The 14755-nt window shown below is 40.0% G+C and overlaps 1 protein-coding gene across 4 annotated transcripts in view; it reads right to left on the bottom strand.

The window, feature by feature from the left end:
* Positions 1-13239, bottom strand: part of SCAF11 (SR-related CTD associated factor 11) — a 72251-nt gene extending 59012 nt beyond the window's left edge. For 2 of the 4 annotated variants that reach the window (XM_059185573.1, XM_059185575.1), the window contains exon 1: positions 12963-13237. The gene's annotated coding sequence lies outside the window, so the exon portion shown is untranslated. Of the gene's footprint in view, positions 1-12962 lie in introns of all 4 variants that reach the window. The other 2 variants (XM_059185576.1, XM_059185577.1) reach the window with 2 other exon arrangements.
* Between the last annotated feature and the right edge of the window lie 1516 nt (positions 13240-14755).

The raw sequence follows: 14755 nt of genomic DNA, 5'->3' as shown, positions 1-14755 counted from the left end.
CACTGTCAAAAGGTTACATACTACACAACTGCATTTATATGACATTCTCAAAAGGTCAAAACTGTAATGACAAAGAATTCTTTGATTAGTCGTCACTTGGGTTTGAGTAGGGTTTAACTACAAAGATAGTGTGAAGGAACTTTTAGGAGGTAATGGAACCATTCTGAATCCTGACTCGTGATGGTAATAAAAACCTACATGTGTATTAAAATTCAAAGAACAACAAAACCAAATAAGGTCAATTTTACTAATATGAGTTAAACTGAAAATGTTTTATAAGTAAAGACTATCATTGTCACTGATGAGCTTGAGAAGAGGTATCTAATTTTCCTATTTCTGGTTCCTGTATTTCTGTCAAAGGTCATGTATTCTACAGGCTGTGGAGAAAGAGAGATTAAAAGCAACAGGCACAACCTCACAATTCCTTCAAATTTTAAGGCAGTGTTACAGATCAGTTCCAAGACCCTACCAATGGTATGGAGCTGACAAGTTTTTCACTACTTGGGGGAAGACCAGCATTACAGATGACTTCTAACTGGATGATCCACTTTTTTTTTTTTAAAGACTTTATTTATTTATTAATTTCAAGTGTGTGCACTCGAGCAAGCAGGGGAAGGAGCAGAGAGGGAGGGAAGATCTCAAGCAGACTCCGCATAGAGCACAGAGCCTAACCCAGGGCTCAATTCCACAACTCTGAGAGATCATTACCTAAGCTGATACTAAGAGTCGGACGCTCAACTGACTGAGCCATGGAGGCGCCCGTGGGTTACACTTTAATGTGACAGGTGTTCACTCTATGAAAAGAATGTATCTATGAAGCAATACTTTCTTTTAAAAAAGAAAAATGAGTGTCTTCTATGTGCCTGGCTACTTTTCATCATGAAAAGTAGTTGATAAGAAAATCATAGGAAAAGCTTCCACTATTTCACCAAATGAAAAATATTATAAAGCAGTATCATGTTATATGTCCTCCAATAATTTCAATACATATTTATGCAATTTTTCTCTAATAACCCCACCACTCCTGCTTAAGGTATGGCGGACAGAAGAGAAAGGAGGAACTGATTGTGCAATCTTCACCTGTCTTCAAGATTCTCATCTCCATTTTCTTATCCCTATTTACTAACACAAGATGACATAACTAATCAAATGGTTAAAGGCAAACCTAACACTCTGACTTTTTTGGTTTCTTTCCATCAGCAATTCCTCAATGCCTATTATAGATCCCTTGAAGGGGAGAGTTATAAATGTGGAAAAGCAAAATTTACATTGAGAAGATTAAATGTTATGCCTACTACGAACAAAGAACAAAAGGAACAGTGCGGTGGTAGAGACTCATCTCACAACCAAACTTCCCAGAAGGACTAGCTATAGGGGAGCCCTTGGGATCAACAGCACCATACCCTCTTATCTGGCAAGAAGAACAAAGTTGTCCTGGATGGAAGTATGGGAAGTAAAGGAACTGTTATCTTTTCATCTTTTTTTCTAATCCAAAACAGAAAAACTATCAATTATATCTTTAACTTAACCTTTGTTCTACCTTAGAAAGATGCCCAACCTGAAATGGCAATCCTTGCCTACCCACCTCCCCAAAACATAAATAGCACAGAAAACACCTGCAAATAAATAAACAAATCCTAAGAATCAAAGAGGAGTTAATGACAATAAATGACCACATACAAATGCTTGTTACAGTGGAATGGAAATGGATTTCACTGTAACAGGATAAAAAAGGACAATGTTCAAAACACTATTTCTGAAATACTTTATTTAAACAAGATTTTAAAAACCTTAATTATAGAGTTTCAACTTCAGAAATTAGTCTCTTTTCTGCAAAGATGTGAAAGGTCATTCTTTGGTTCCTCAAGAAATGTCATTCTCTAATCCTTTGTAAATTGGTACAAATTGCTATAGTGAAACTAGTACTGAAAAGAAAAAAGCAATTGTTTTGTGTAGTGAGCAGGACATTCACACTCTCCACTCCAGTTCTGCCTATAATCTGAATTTCTTAAAATCACCTAGGCAGTTGTCTCAGATAAGTACAGTTTTATGTTACCTAAGCATATAATCAATGTATTCTCAAATAAATATCTCATACATAACTTAAAGAGACATTTCATCTTACTTCTATAAAACATTACTATTCTAATCTGGAAATATATTATCACTTACTATGAAAACTCACTTAAAAAATGAAAAAGAAAGAACATTCTTCTAAATTAACATCGGGCATGGGCAGATAACTGGGATTCTTTCCTAACTGTAATCTTATTATAAATGTTCCAAATGCCCCAAGAGCTGGACTTTCAGGTATGCATTCCACACTACTTCTAGATATTACTTTCTGACATTTCCTAAATGATCTCATTTAACTTTTATAGTATTTTGTGAAAACTTCTCCATCCTATGTACAATGAAATTAAGTAAATTGTCTAAGGTCACAAAGCCAGTTCTAAGTATCAGGATTGGAACTCAACTAGCCCTTTGTTAAAAGGGCTTAAAAGAAAACAGGTATTAATCTGGGTAACTATATATTAAAGGAAATTAATGGAAAGCCAGAGATTCTCAAGAGAGAAATAATGGCTATAAAAAAATTAAGAAACAAATGGAAATTTTAGAACTGAAAAATATAGCATCTGAAGTAAGATCTCAGCAGATTGAAAACACAAAGGAATGAGTCAGTAAATATGAGGATGTATCAAAAGAATTGATCTAATTTGTAGAACAGAGAAGTGAAAGACTGAAAGAAAATGAAGAGTCTCTGGGTCCTATGGACAATATCCAAAGTTCTATTTATGTCATCTGAGTTTCAGAAAAATAAGAGAAAGAGATTAGTACATTAAAAAAAAAAAAAAGCAAACAAAAAGAAATGTTGAAGAAGTAATTCCCAAAACCTCCCCAAATTTAAAAATTCACAATTTTGGGGAGATAACAAATAGGACTAACTCAAAGGATAAACATAACTAGAAAAATCATAATCAACCACGAAAAAGCAAAAGGGAGAAAAAAAAAATCTTTAAAATAGAGAAACACAACATACAGATGAAATTAATGATTCAAATTACTGCAAACTTCTCATCAGAAACAATGGCATCTACGAAGGCAGGACACCTTCAGTGCTAAAGAAAATAACTCTTAACCCAGAATTTTGTATCTGGTAAAGAAATCCATTAGAAAGTGGATGGGGTGCCTGGGTGGCTCAGTGGGTTGAAGCCTCTGCCTTCAGCTCAGGTCATGATCCCAGAGTCCTGGGATCGAGCCCAGCATTGGGCTCTCTGCTTGGCAGGTAGCCTGCTTCCTCCTCTCTGCCTGCCTCTCTGCCTACTTGTGATCTCTGTCTGTCAAATAAATAAATAAAATCTTAAAAAAAAAAAACAAAAACAAAGAGATATGGGCTATGGTGAGTGCTGTGAAATGTGTGAGCCTGATGATTCATAGACTTGTACCCTTGGGACAAATAATACATTATATGTTAATAAAATTAATAATAATAAACAAAGAAAAACTAAGAGAATTTATCAGCTACCTTAAAAGATATGCTAAAGGAAGTTCTCCAAGCTGAGGAGAAATGGTAACAAGAAACTTGAAATTCCATTAACAAAGAAGAAAAATAGTCAATAGCCACATACAGATAAAAGACTATTTTTCTCCTCAAATTCTTTAAAAAGCATGATTACTGCAAGCAAAAGTTACATTATTGCCTAGTGGGGTTTTCATTCCATATACATGTAATACATGCAACAACTTTATCATAAAGGTCACTGGAGGAGTTGTTTGGCTTCTCCAACTGTAAATATTAACTCTAAATAGATTGTTAATATTTCAGTATATATATAATTCCCAGAGCAGCACTATCCAATAAAAATATAATGTGAGCCACATACAATTTTATATTATTAGTAGTCATATTTAAGATAAAATCCAATCTAGTATATTTTCTTAACCCAAAATGTCCAAATATTAACCAGTAAAAAACTTATTAAATGAAACATTTTATATTCTTTTTGTGGTAGTAAACGAGTCTTTGAGATCTGTGTGTATTTTCCATTTATAGCATATCTCAAATCAAGCTAGACACATTTCTAGTTGTCAAGAGTAAACCTAAGGCAACCACAAAGACATAAATCAAAGAGATACAGTCAAAAAGTCAACAGATAAATTTAAAGTAGAATATCCAATATATTCACTTAATTGAAGAAAGCAGGAAATGGGAAATTAGTATATCTTATCAATAATTACATATAAATAACAAACATACTGAGATACTGTCAGATTAGATTTTATATAAACAAATTACATACTGTCTACAAGAAACTCAATTAAAAAAATTTTTTTTATTTGGGTATAGTGGACACACAATGTCACATTAGTTTCAGGTATACAACAAAATGATTCAACTTCTCTATATGTTATGCTATGCTCCCCACAAGTGTAGCTACCATCTGTCCCCATACAATGCTATTACAATATTAAGACTATAGTCTAGATGCTGTGCCTTTTTTCCTGTGATTTATTCACCACATAACTAGAAGCCTGTATTTCCTGCTCCCCTTTATCCATTTTGTCCAGCCTCCCACCCTCCCCTTCCCTCTGGCAACTATCTGTTTGTTCTCTGTATTTATAGATCTGGTTTTGTTTTTTAAGAAATTCACTTTAAATATAAAGACACAGGTTAAAATGAAAGTACAGAAAAAGATACACCATGCAAACAGTAATCAAAGAAGCTGGAGTGGCTATAGTAATATAAAATATATTTTTAACTTCTTTTAGAAGCTTGATTGGATTAGTGTCTCCTTCATTTAGTTTTAACTACTCCTGTAGCAGTTTTGAAACAATAAAGCTATTTTCCATTTCACACATCTCCCTCATATTAATCATACTGATGTCTAAGAAACTGAACACGTACAACAGTTCCTAAAGAAATATGGCTTTAGTGCATTAAAGCTGTCCTATCTGAAGGCTCTTCTATGATAAGGTTTTCAGGTGAAGGATTACCTTACAAATTTTTTAAGTTATTAATATTTATTCCCTATTAGAACAATAATTTAAAGAAACAATTTTCTTGACAGGCCATCTAGGCATACAAAATAGTTTTACAAGTATATTTACGTTAACAGATCATTTATCATTTGTAAGCTATTTCACTGATCCCAGAGTATTTTCAAAGCAGTGATGCTGTGGCTGCTCTCTTGAATATTTGTTTCTGTTTTCGTTTACTTTAAGCAGCTGAACTACTAAAATGGCCAGGGTATTGAGCCTGGCTTGGAATATAAAGACAGATTAGGATACTATAACCCTCCCTGCTGCAAAAACAAGAGCTAGAGAAGTAGCATACAAAAGATGAACAAGATAGCAAATGCTAAGTGCCAAATGTGAACTACAAGCATTTTTCAGGACTAATTTAGTCAGAAAGAATTCATTTAGTACAGCAATAGGAGATAAGGGTAAAGACATAATTATGGGCCAGAATGTAAAGGGACTTAAAGTTTAAGTCCAAGGTAGGACCTTAAATTGTGTTTTGTAAAAAGTAGGAAATCACTAAGGAAAAGAACACCTTGATCCCATTTAACTAATTTGACATGTTTAAACTGGGTGTTTTGAAATAATGTAGCAGCAGAAAGTGGAGAAAGAGAGGAAAGTATGGGAAACTAATTAGGGAAAAATGGAGGAACACTGGGGAGCAAATTAAGAAGGCCTGATTAGATCTAAGCCCCTTAAAGGCAAAGGCCATGTTTCATCCCAGATCTACTAGACACAGATATTAACAAACTTATAGCAGAAGATTATGTAAGGGAAATGCCTCCTTTATATAAAGCCATAAACTGACATGCCTTTGCACATTTAATCCTCAAGATCTGATACTACAGAACATTTTAAAAATTAAAACACCACTAATATTGTATACTAGTAATACTGCATTAAAAAGGTTTCAAAATTGCTAAACAGAGTTAACTTAAAGGTATGAAACAAAAGGGATTGGCGTTAGCTGCTATTACCACTGGACTCAGTCAGGTTAAATGTTCCTTAAAAATTAAAATAGGTGAGGACACTGATTAGGTCACCAATAAAAGGTGACAATCACTATCTGGGACAACTAAAATGCAAAGCTAGGTCTGACTGATTCCAAAGAACCAATTTTAACTTTACTGTCAAAATTTTATTAAAAAGACTCAACTGAAAGTACATCTGAGAACTTTTGGGTAAATGAGAAAATAAGGAGGAAGATTAGTATTATCACTAACAGAGATGTCAGGGTCTCAAGAGGATTTAAATTTTAAAAGTTGAGAACCTATTTGATCATAATTTTCACTACAAGTTTTGGTGTGATAATCTTTTATAAAAACAAATGAATACAATCTTTAAGAAAACATGTCTGTTTGTTGGTATTCGGCCCGAAGGTGTTGGAACCCAAGTTAATGCCAGGTGTCCATATGAAGGATATGAGGTAGCCCAGAGTGAGGTACTGGAACTCAAGCAGAACATTGAGATCCTCAATGTGAGGTATCCAAGGGACCTAGGATGAGGAATGCCTCCTGGCACAAATCATCAGAGCCTTAGGAAGAGTGAAAATCTTATGCAACATGAGGGAGGAATTTAGCTACATCATGGTGATTGAACACACTAAGGATATTGGGTCAGGTTTCTCCTTCTGAGAGTAGGGAGTTATAAATTTGGAAAGGGAGAAAATGAAAACAAACATTGGAAAACAAACACTGAAACTGGAAAAATTAGTACCAGCTCATGTTTTTTTATATATACAGAAATAAAAATAGCACCCAAATTCTCCACTAAAAGAAATCCCTCCTTGAGAAATGGCTGATTCCAGGGTCACAGCAGGGAAAGTATGTGCAAGGTGACCCCAGAACATCTTCTCATGTCAAACAGTAAGGAAGCACTCAAAGCAAGTCAAAAGACACAAAAACCAGCTTGAAGGGGTTTTCATTGGTCAAAGCTGGGACAATTTGAGAATAAATAGCAAATCTGATAAAGAATGGGCTATTTATAAAGTATCAAAATACTTCCCCACAAAATGCTTGTTAGTTACTAAAAAGAAAAAAAAACTTTAGTGAAGAAGCTTGAGAGACTTCACCTTAACCAAGTGATCAAAGCGTACATCATCAATAACAGCACAGACAGAAATGGTATGCCATCCAATAGGATGCAATGAGAACACAACAGCATTAACTGAGACACTCCTAAGGGAAAAAAAATGCACAATTTGAACCCAACCATGAGGAAATACCAGGCAAATCTAAATCGAGAGACATTTAACAAAACTAACGTGCAATCTTTTAAAGTGCCTAGATTATACAAATCAAGAAAAGACTGAGAGATTGTTCTAGGTAGAAGTGTAAAAAGACATTACAGTTAAATGTAACACAATCCGAACTGGATCCTCTTGTTAACAAATGAAATTACTATGGAAACTGGAAAACCTGAATGAGGTCTGAGAATTAAAGTGTAGTAATATACCAATGTTAATTTCCTGATTTTTATATATTTATATAAAAGAAAGTCCTTATCCTTGTTTGGGGTGATGAGAAGGCATCTGCAACTTACTCCCAAATGGCTCAGGGTTTGAAAAAACTTCTCTGTACTTGTATCTGGGATTTAAGCAGGACTGTGTTGGCAACTTACTCTCAAGTAGTTCAGGGAAAAAAGTCCTTTGTATTGTACTTAGAATTTTCTGAAAGTTTAAAATTGTTTAAAAAAAAAAAAAGACTGTCTACAAGATTCATTTATAGCACCTAAAATGAATATATAAGCAGAATATTACTCCTTCCAAATGAAGAATATGTGTTTCCACCTCTTCTTATAAGAAAAGACTCTACTTTATGATTTATGGGATTCTCAATGACTTTTGATCTATATCTGCGCTGTAACGGCTATTCCTTCCCTCAGATGCACTGGCCATATTTCAAAAGCTCAACAGCCACATTAGCTACTGTATTGGCAGCAAAGATACACATTTCAATCATCACAGAAAAGTCTACTTCTAGATAGGACTGAGGCAGAGTTTGAGAGACCAACTGAAACAACGAATAACTAAAGGCCCAAGAGTCAGATGGACTTGAGTATATATTTCTTAACAAGTTCCCTGACACTTAGCAAGTCATTTAACTTCTCTAGAGCCTCAGACTCCTTTCTGTAAAATGGATTAATATGCCCAACATTGCAAGACTGCTGAAAAGGTCAAATGAAAATTCATATAAAATGTCTAAAACAGAGTGGTTGGCAAATAAAAAATGTCTGACAAACATTACATCTTTTCTGTAATGTGAACAGATAATTTCTTAATCTTTGATCTCAAGTTTTTTTTTTTTTTTTACTAGTTAAGTAATTACAGGAACATCAAATTGAAAATAAGCAGCTTACTATCTTGCTTATTCAAAATGCCAATGAACTCCTTGTTAAATTCTACTAAAAAATCTTTTAGCTCTTGGGGCATCTAGGTGGCTCAGTCAGTTAAGCATCCTGACTCTTGATTTTGGCTCAGGTGGTGATCTCAGGGCGGAGATCGAGCCCCTTGTTGGGCTCTGTGCTGGGCTTGGAGCCTGCTTAAGACTCTCTCTTCCTCTCCCCCTCTTTCTGTGTCTCTAAAAAAAAAAAATCTTGGGAGGCCTGGATGGCTCAGTCGGTCAAGAATCTGCCTTTGGCTCAGGTCATGATCCTAGGGTCTTAGGATGAAGTCCTGAGCTGGGCTCCCAGCTCAGCGGGGAGCCTGCTTCTCCCTCTCCTCCCCACTTGTGCTGTTGCTCGTTCTCTCTTTCTCTCTCCCTCAAATAAATAAATAAAACTTAAGAAAAAAATCTTAAACTTTTATATTACTCAACTCTCATCAACACCTGACCCTACTGATTACTCTTCCCCTAAAATACTCTATTCCTTTGGTTTCTGTTAATACCACATTCAACTCATACTTCTCTGACCTTCACAGTATTCTTTGGGAGCTTACATTCCTCCAGTGTACTTTTTTTTTTTTTTTTTTTAATGTTAAAGGCCACTGTGATTCCATTCAAGTTATATTCCCTCCCTTAGGCAATTCCACCAGTAGTTTGGACTATCTATATCAGTGACTCCAGTATTCTATTTTCAGCTCACACCTCTTCTCTGAAATTTAGAACCATATTATGTAATTTCCATCTGAAAGTTCCAGAGATACCTTTAATGCAATATGCCAGAATCAAAAGCACCTTGGACCTTATGTTGTATCACCATCAACCAAGCTGTTTCCCTGAGCTGATGGTTGAAATTTCTATATCCCGCACTTTCCGTCCATCAACAGAGGCCTGGTGATCTTAAATCCACTTAAATTCACTTTTGCCCACCTTCACAATTCTCATCCTAATTCAAGCTATCCTCCATCTCTTCTGTACTACTACTGAAAGAGTCCTAATCTCCCTATACCCACTCTTGCTGCTTCTCCTCCCTTTTGATATCCACTACCACAATCATAATTCTACTTCCTGGAACTACCAAAAATAAGTCCAATTTGGCTTCTAAACAACAACATTTTAGACAGTAAGACAGTTATACCACTTTACTCTTAACTTCGTATCCTTAGTTCCATTTATATCCTGACAGATCAGTTTTAAGATCACATTCGATCATACTCTCCTTTGAAAATTTCCCCTGAACTGAATATAAACCATGGATACAAGTAATTTAGAGTTCATGCAAAAGACAGACTTGCATAGTTTAAAGTTTTGAACCACAATTACTATTTTTAATGTTTCCAGCTGAAAGCAGGTTGACCTATTAAATATTAAATATAAGCATCGACTACATATCAGGTATTGTTCAGGTATTTGGGGACAAAACAATGACCCAAACTGACAAACCCTGTTCTCACAGAAATGCACTAAAGTGAAAGAGAAATACAATAAACTTAATATAGGAATTTATACAGTATGTTAGAAAGTGATTAACGCTATGGAGAAAATCTGGCTTACAAAGTGATAGGAAATGTGGGAGCAAGGTCTGCTATTTTATACAGAGTAGTCAGAGAAAACTTTAGTAGCAGAGTAGAAGTTGGTGGAACAGAGTGAGGTAATCAAGTCAGAGAGGAAGAAGAGACAAAACATACAGAGCCGGGGCACCTGGGTGGCTCAGTGGGTTAAGCCTCTGCCTTCGGCTCAGGTCATGATCCCAGGGTCCTGGGATCGAGCCCCACATCGGGCTTTCTGCTCTGCAGGTAGCCTGCTTCCTCCTCTCTCTCTGCCTGCCTCTCTGCCTACTTGTGATCTCTGTCAGATAAATAAAGAAAAAATCTTAAAAAACAAACAAACAAACAAAAAAAAAAAAAACCACACAGAGCCTGGTAAACCACAGACTTGGATTTTACTATGACTGAGAAAAGAAGCCATTTGAGAGGACAAGTGACATGGTTTGACAAACTTCATCAAGATCACACTGGCAGCTGAGTGTTAAAGACCATGTACTAAGCAAAGGTCATTGTGAGACTTTTTAGGAAACTATTTTGTAAGTAAGAAATGATGGTATTGTTTTTACATTTTATAGTAAAACTGTATATGCCTAAGCACCAGAATTAACAAAGCCACAGATTTTTAAAAAAAAAGACAATAATGAAAATGCAAAGATGAGTCTTGGGAATATTAAGAGAATACCAGGTATTTTAACTCTGAGCTCTACTCAGTACTATTACCAGTTAGTAAAATTCAAATACAAGATAAGGTGCAAAGCTACTAATTTATTCTTTGGACAAAGAATAAGAATTTAGGTTTTAACCTAAATTAAAAACTAAGAATTTAGGTTTTAACCTTCATTTCACTGGGCAAAGTAAGTCAGGATCCAGTGTACGTCACTAAAAGGCAAGGGTAGATGATGGCAGACCTTGCTAAAGGGAAGCTACAATGAAAATTCTAAGACTGACTCTTTTTATTATGTCTACATCTGCCACTCTCTGATTAGGTTTCACAACTGTCTCTCACAGGTGTACCTAAAAAGTTCAGTATTAAGTCGATGAGTAGTAAATACTTCTCCTACTATTAAAACATGCTACTGATGGTGAATCAACACCAGGCAACTGAAGTGTTTCCTCTTACCTCTAATCAACAGCACAGCTTTTCAGGAAAATTGCCTAAGCACAGGCTAGGGCCCAAAAAATAATGGGGAAGCTGGGTGACCCCTGAAGAGTTTCAATCTTAACTCATGGACCCCACTACCACCACCTGAAGACATACCAAAAAAATCACTTAAAATTTTTTCATTACACATTTGAGGCAGGCAGTATATTTATGAACAATTTTCTATTTTCCTCTACAGTTGTATTCCCCCTTGACATACTGAAGAATGTTTAAATTTAGAGTGTGAGTACACTAGGCGTAAGCAAACATCCAAATCTTATCCTACCAAAATCTTAAAATGTACTCAAAATCCTTTTTATTTTGATGTACTCAAATTCTCAGGCAAAAAGGTCACCATCTGAACGTAAAACTGAATTTTTATTAATATACTTGCAGGCACCGAAAAATATTATAATGCAAAACTGCAGCCACAGAAAGAATAACTAATTTTTTAAAATTATAAATTCAGATTATCTTTGAGTATAAAGCGAAAGAAATCCAAAGACAATTTCAAAATTTCATCTGCCCCATAATTTAAAGCAACAAAAATTAAAATCTCACAAACTTTTTACTGCAGCTCTTAACCAACAGCAAAAAAGTGAGACGATTAAGCCAAACGCAAAAAGAAACCTGAGAAAGCAATGGCCTAGAGATTTGATTATCAAAATTTTAATACAATTACCAATAAAATACAAAAACTGCCAGTTATTTAAGAATGTTTTGCCTTCAATATTCTCCTGAGGTAAGCAGTCACATGCTCGAATTAACTTTTAAAATGAAAAATGTATCTATTAATATGCTTTTTCCGAAATTCAGTGAAAATTCCGAAACTGGGAATATTTAAGATCAGCGCCCATTAGCCAAACACTAAAAACTTTTTGATCAGTTTTGCTTAAATATCTTATTTCACTGGTGGTATGAATAAAGATGTTAGAAGCAATCCAAAATAACTAATAATCGCTCAACTGGGCAGACACTGGAAGAAATCCTCTAGAGAAATATGCTAGGGGGATTTTACAATTCAACATTTGAATCTGTATTTTAACCAACTGCTTAAACCACGCATTTACTTTCAAAACAATTTTTCAAAATATGTGGGTAGCAACACGGCCAGCCATCTCTAAAAAACATCTTTAATGGTTTAAAATTCCTAGGTGTTGAGGAGGAGCGACTCATTTGGCTAAGTTTAGATCGGCCCTTTTGTTGTCAGGGTAGGAAACGGGTTTAAAATTGGGGGTGGGAGAGCAGTTTGAAATTCAGGACCGGGGTAAACGCGGATGCCTAGCAGCGCCGGCTCTTCCCTATTCGCGCACGGAGAGGTCACGGCGCAGTAAAGTTTGGTTTCACAAGCGGGCTTGGACACCAGTGACAAAAGCAAAGTCTTCTAAGTAAGCGAACTCGGGGGTCGGGGAGCACCCGGAAGCCCAGCAAGACACGTTTCCCCTGCAGGGAGCGGGGGTGTGTGTGCCCACTCGGTCGTGGAGCCCCTTGCCTCACCCCACCCCCCACAACCGGACCCCGCATCCAGGCGGGGACAGGCTCCGCCGGCAGAAGCGGCGGGAGCCGGGTAGGCCACAAGGAGGAAATGGGACGGGGTGTCGCCAGTGAGGCGGCGGCGGCCGGAGCGGGGCCTCCCTCGCCGGGGAGTGAGAAGGAAGCGGGGCCCTCCCCGCCGCAGCTTCCCCCGCCTCAAGAGGCAGCTCCAACTTTCCTCCAAGCGCAGGACGCCGTCTGGGCCGCGCGCGATTCCGAAACTTTGTCCGCCCTCCCGTCGCCCCGGGCCCGCTCCTCCGCTCCGCGCCAGCCTGTAACAGCCCCCACTTCGCCCCGACAGCTGCCGGAGCCCCTCCGCCCCCGGGGTCGGCCCGTGTTTACCTCAGGCCGAGGTCGAGGCGCTTGCTCCGGCGGCGGCGGCTCCACTGCAGGTCCCTAGGTCCCCGTCACGACGCCAAGTTCCCCAACATGGACTCCTTAGTCCGCCTGGAGTTGTCCCGGGGGTCGCTGGGGCGCCGGCTCTACCCGCCGGGTCGGGAGGTGCCGACGGAGCAGAGAGCGGACCCAGGCTGCGCTGCTCCGCGCGACTTGCGCCACCGCTGCTCCCCCTCCCCCCGCCTTGTCTGGCCTCCTCCCTCCCCTGCCCTCCCCGCGGGTGCCCTCCCCTTTCTTCCCCTCCGCTCGGCTCAGCCGCGCCGCCACATGTCGGCGCGCTACGGTGACGACTGCGGCGGCGGCGGCTCTCCCTACTTGCTTGTTGGGTCCCCGCGCGCCCTGCTGCAACGCTCAACCAGACCACTGGGGGGCGCTGCCAAACCACCCGTAGCGACCTAAGAACGTGGCGGGCGGAGTGACGTCACGCGGCCTGGGAGTGGGAGGGAGAACCGCGGCGAGTGGCGCGGGCTTCTGGGAAACGTCTTCCGCGCGCTGTCATCCTCCCACCCTGCAGATTGTGCGCAGGCGCCGTGTGTGGGGCGCTGGAGTTGGCGCTCCTCTGGCGGCTGAGCGGGCTTAGCTGCGGTGGACAATGAGGGAGTCCCTCGTGGACCTGGACGTGAGGTGGTTTGCGTGGCATTTGCAACCCTATCTTTATGGTTATCCTAGGGGAGAGGTTTTCCCTGCGGCACGTCGAGCCTACGCTATTCCCCGTGTCTTAATTACCACAGCAGAAAAATCAAACTTGGTTATGCTGGGCTTAGAGGACTTCCACTCGGTGGTCAGGCAGCGGCGTGATGCTGCGGTACCTGGTCCGGACCTCCGAAGTGGAACCCGTGCGCCTGGTTCATTCCCCGTCCGGTCGTCAGAGCTTTCGTTTTCCTTCGGAAAGACCTTCACGGGCTGTTTTTTCAAAGTCACTGACTCCTCCACCTCCTAGTGTCTCTTCCGGACAATTTCCGCACGCTCCTGACTGCTCCTCCCGCGCCGGCGGCCACCCCCTCCTCTTCCAGCCGGTCCTTCCCGTCCCCCGCGCACCCCGGGGTCCTGCTAATGGCTCCCACGGGAGGAAGCTCTGGCTCCGGACCGCCCGGCCGGCGCGGCTTCCCCCGGGTCTCGGTCTCGGCCAGCCGCGCCGCACGCCCCTTTCCCTGCGGTCCGCCCCGTCCCCTTGCTGTGCACGCGGCGCCCCCCTGAACCACGCTAAGCCTTGCCCAGGACGGCTTGCCTCCCCACGTGGCCGATACCCCGCCGGCAGGCCACCTCTCTGCCGCTGTGGCCCAGACTAGGCTGGTTGCCACGTCCCCTGCTCCCGGTACTGTGCGCGCATCCTGCTCGGTCGGCTCCGAGTCCGCCTGGCTCTGCGAGCTCTGGGGCAGGGTCTCCCGCGTTCCTAACAACAGCACCTGGCACAGTGAGCTGTCGTTCAATGAGAACTTGGTCCGTAATTGCGGGGGGGGGTATACGAATGGCAGCCTTGGCCCGACTTCAAAGTCTTTGGAGTTTTAACGATGTCTAGTTTTTGATTCGAGGTCTGGGGATTTAGGTGGGCTTTGCGGTGTTCGGAAGGTTTGAGGGAATGATGATCTAGAGGAGTTAAAATGTTGTGGGGTTTTTTTTTTTTTTTTTTCTGATGGAAGAACAAAATGTTTATGAACGGCCTTTTCCTGTCACTCTCAGAGCAAACAGAATTCCATAAAATAATCAGGTCAACAAGCACGGTGATGAGCCATCCAACC

Source organism: Mustela lutreola, chromosome 8 (assembly GCF_030435805.1).
Source record: "Mustela lutreola isolate mMusLut2 chromosome 8, mMusLut2.pri, whole genome shotgun sequence".
NCBI lineage: Eukaryota > Metazoa > Chordata > Mammalia > Carnivora > Mustelidae > Mustela > Mustela lutreola.
The sequence above is the reverse complement of the archived record's forward strand: the minus strand, read 5'-3'. Positions and strand labels throughout refer to the sequence as shown.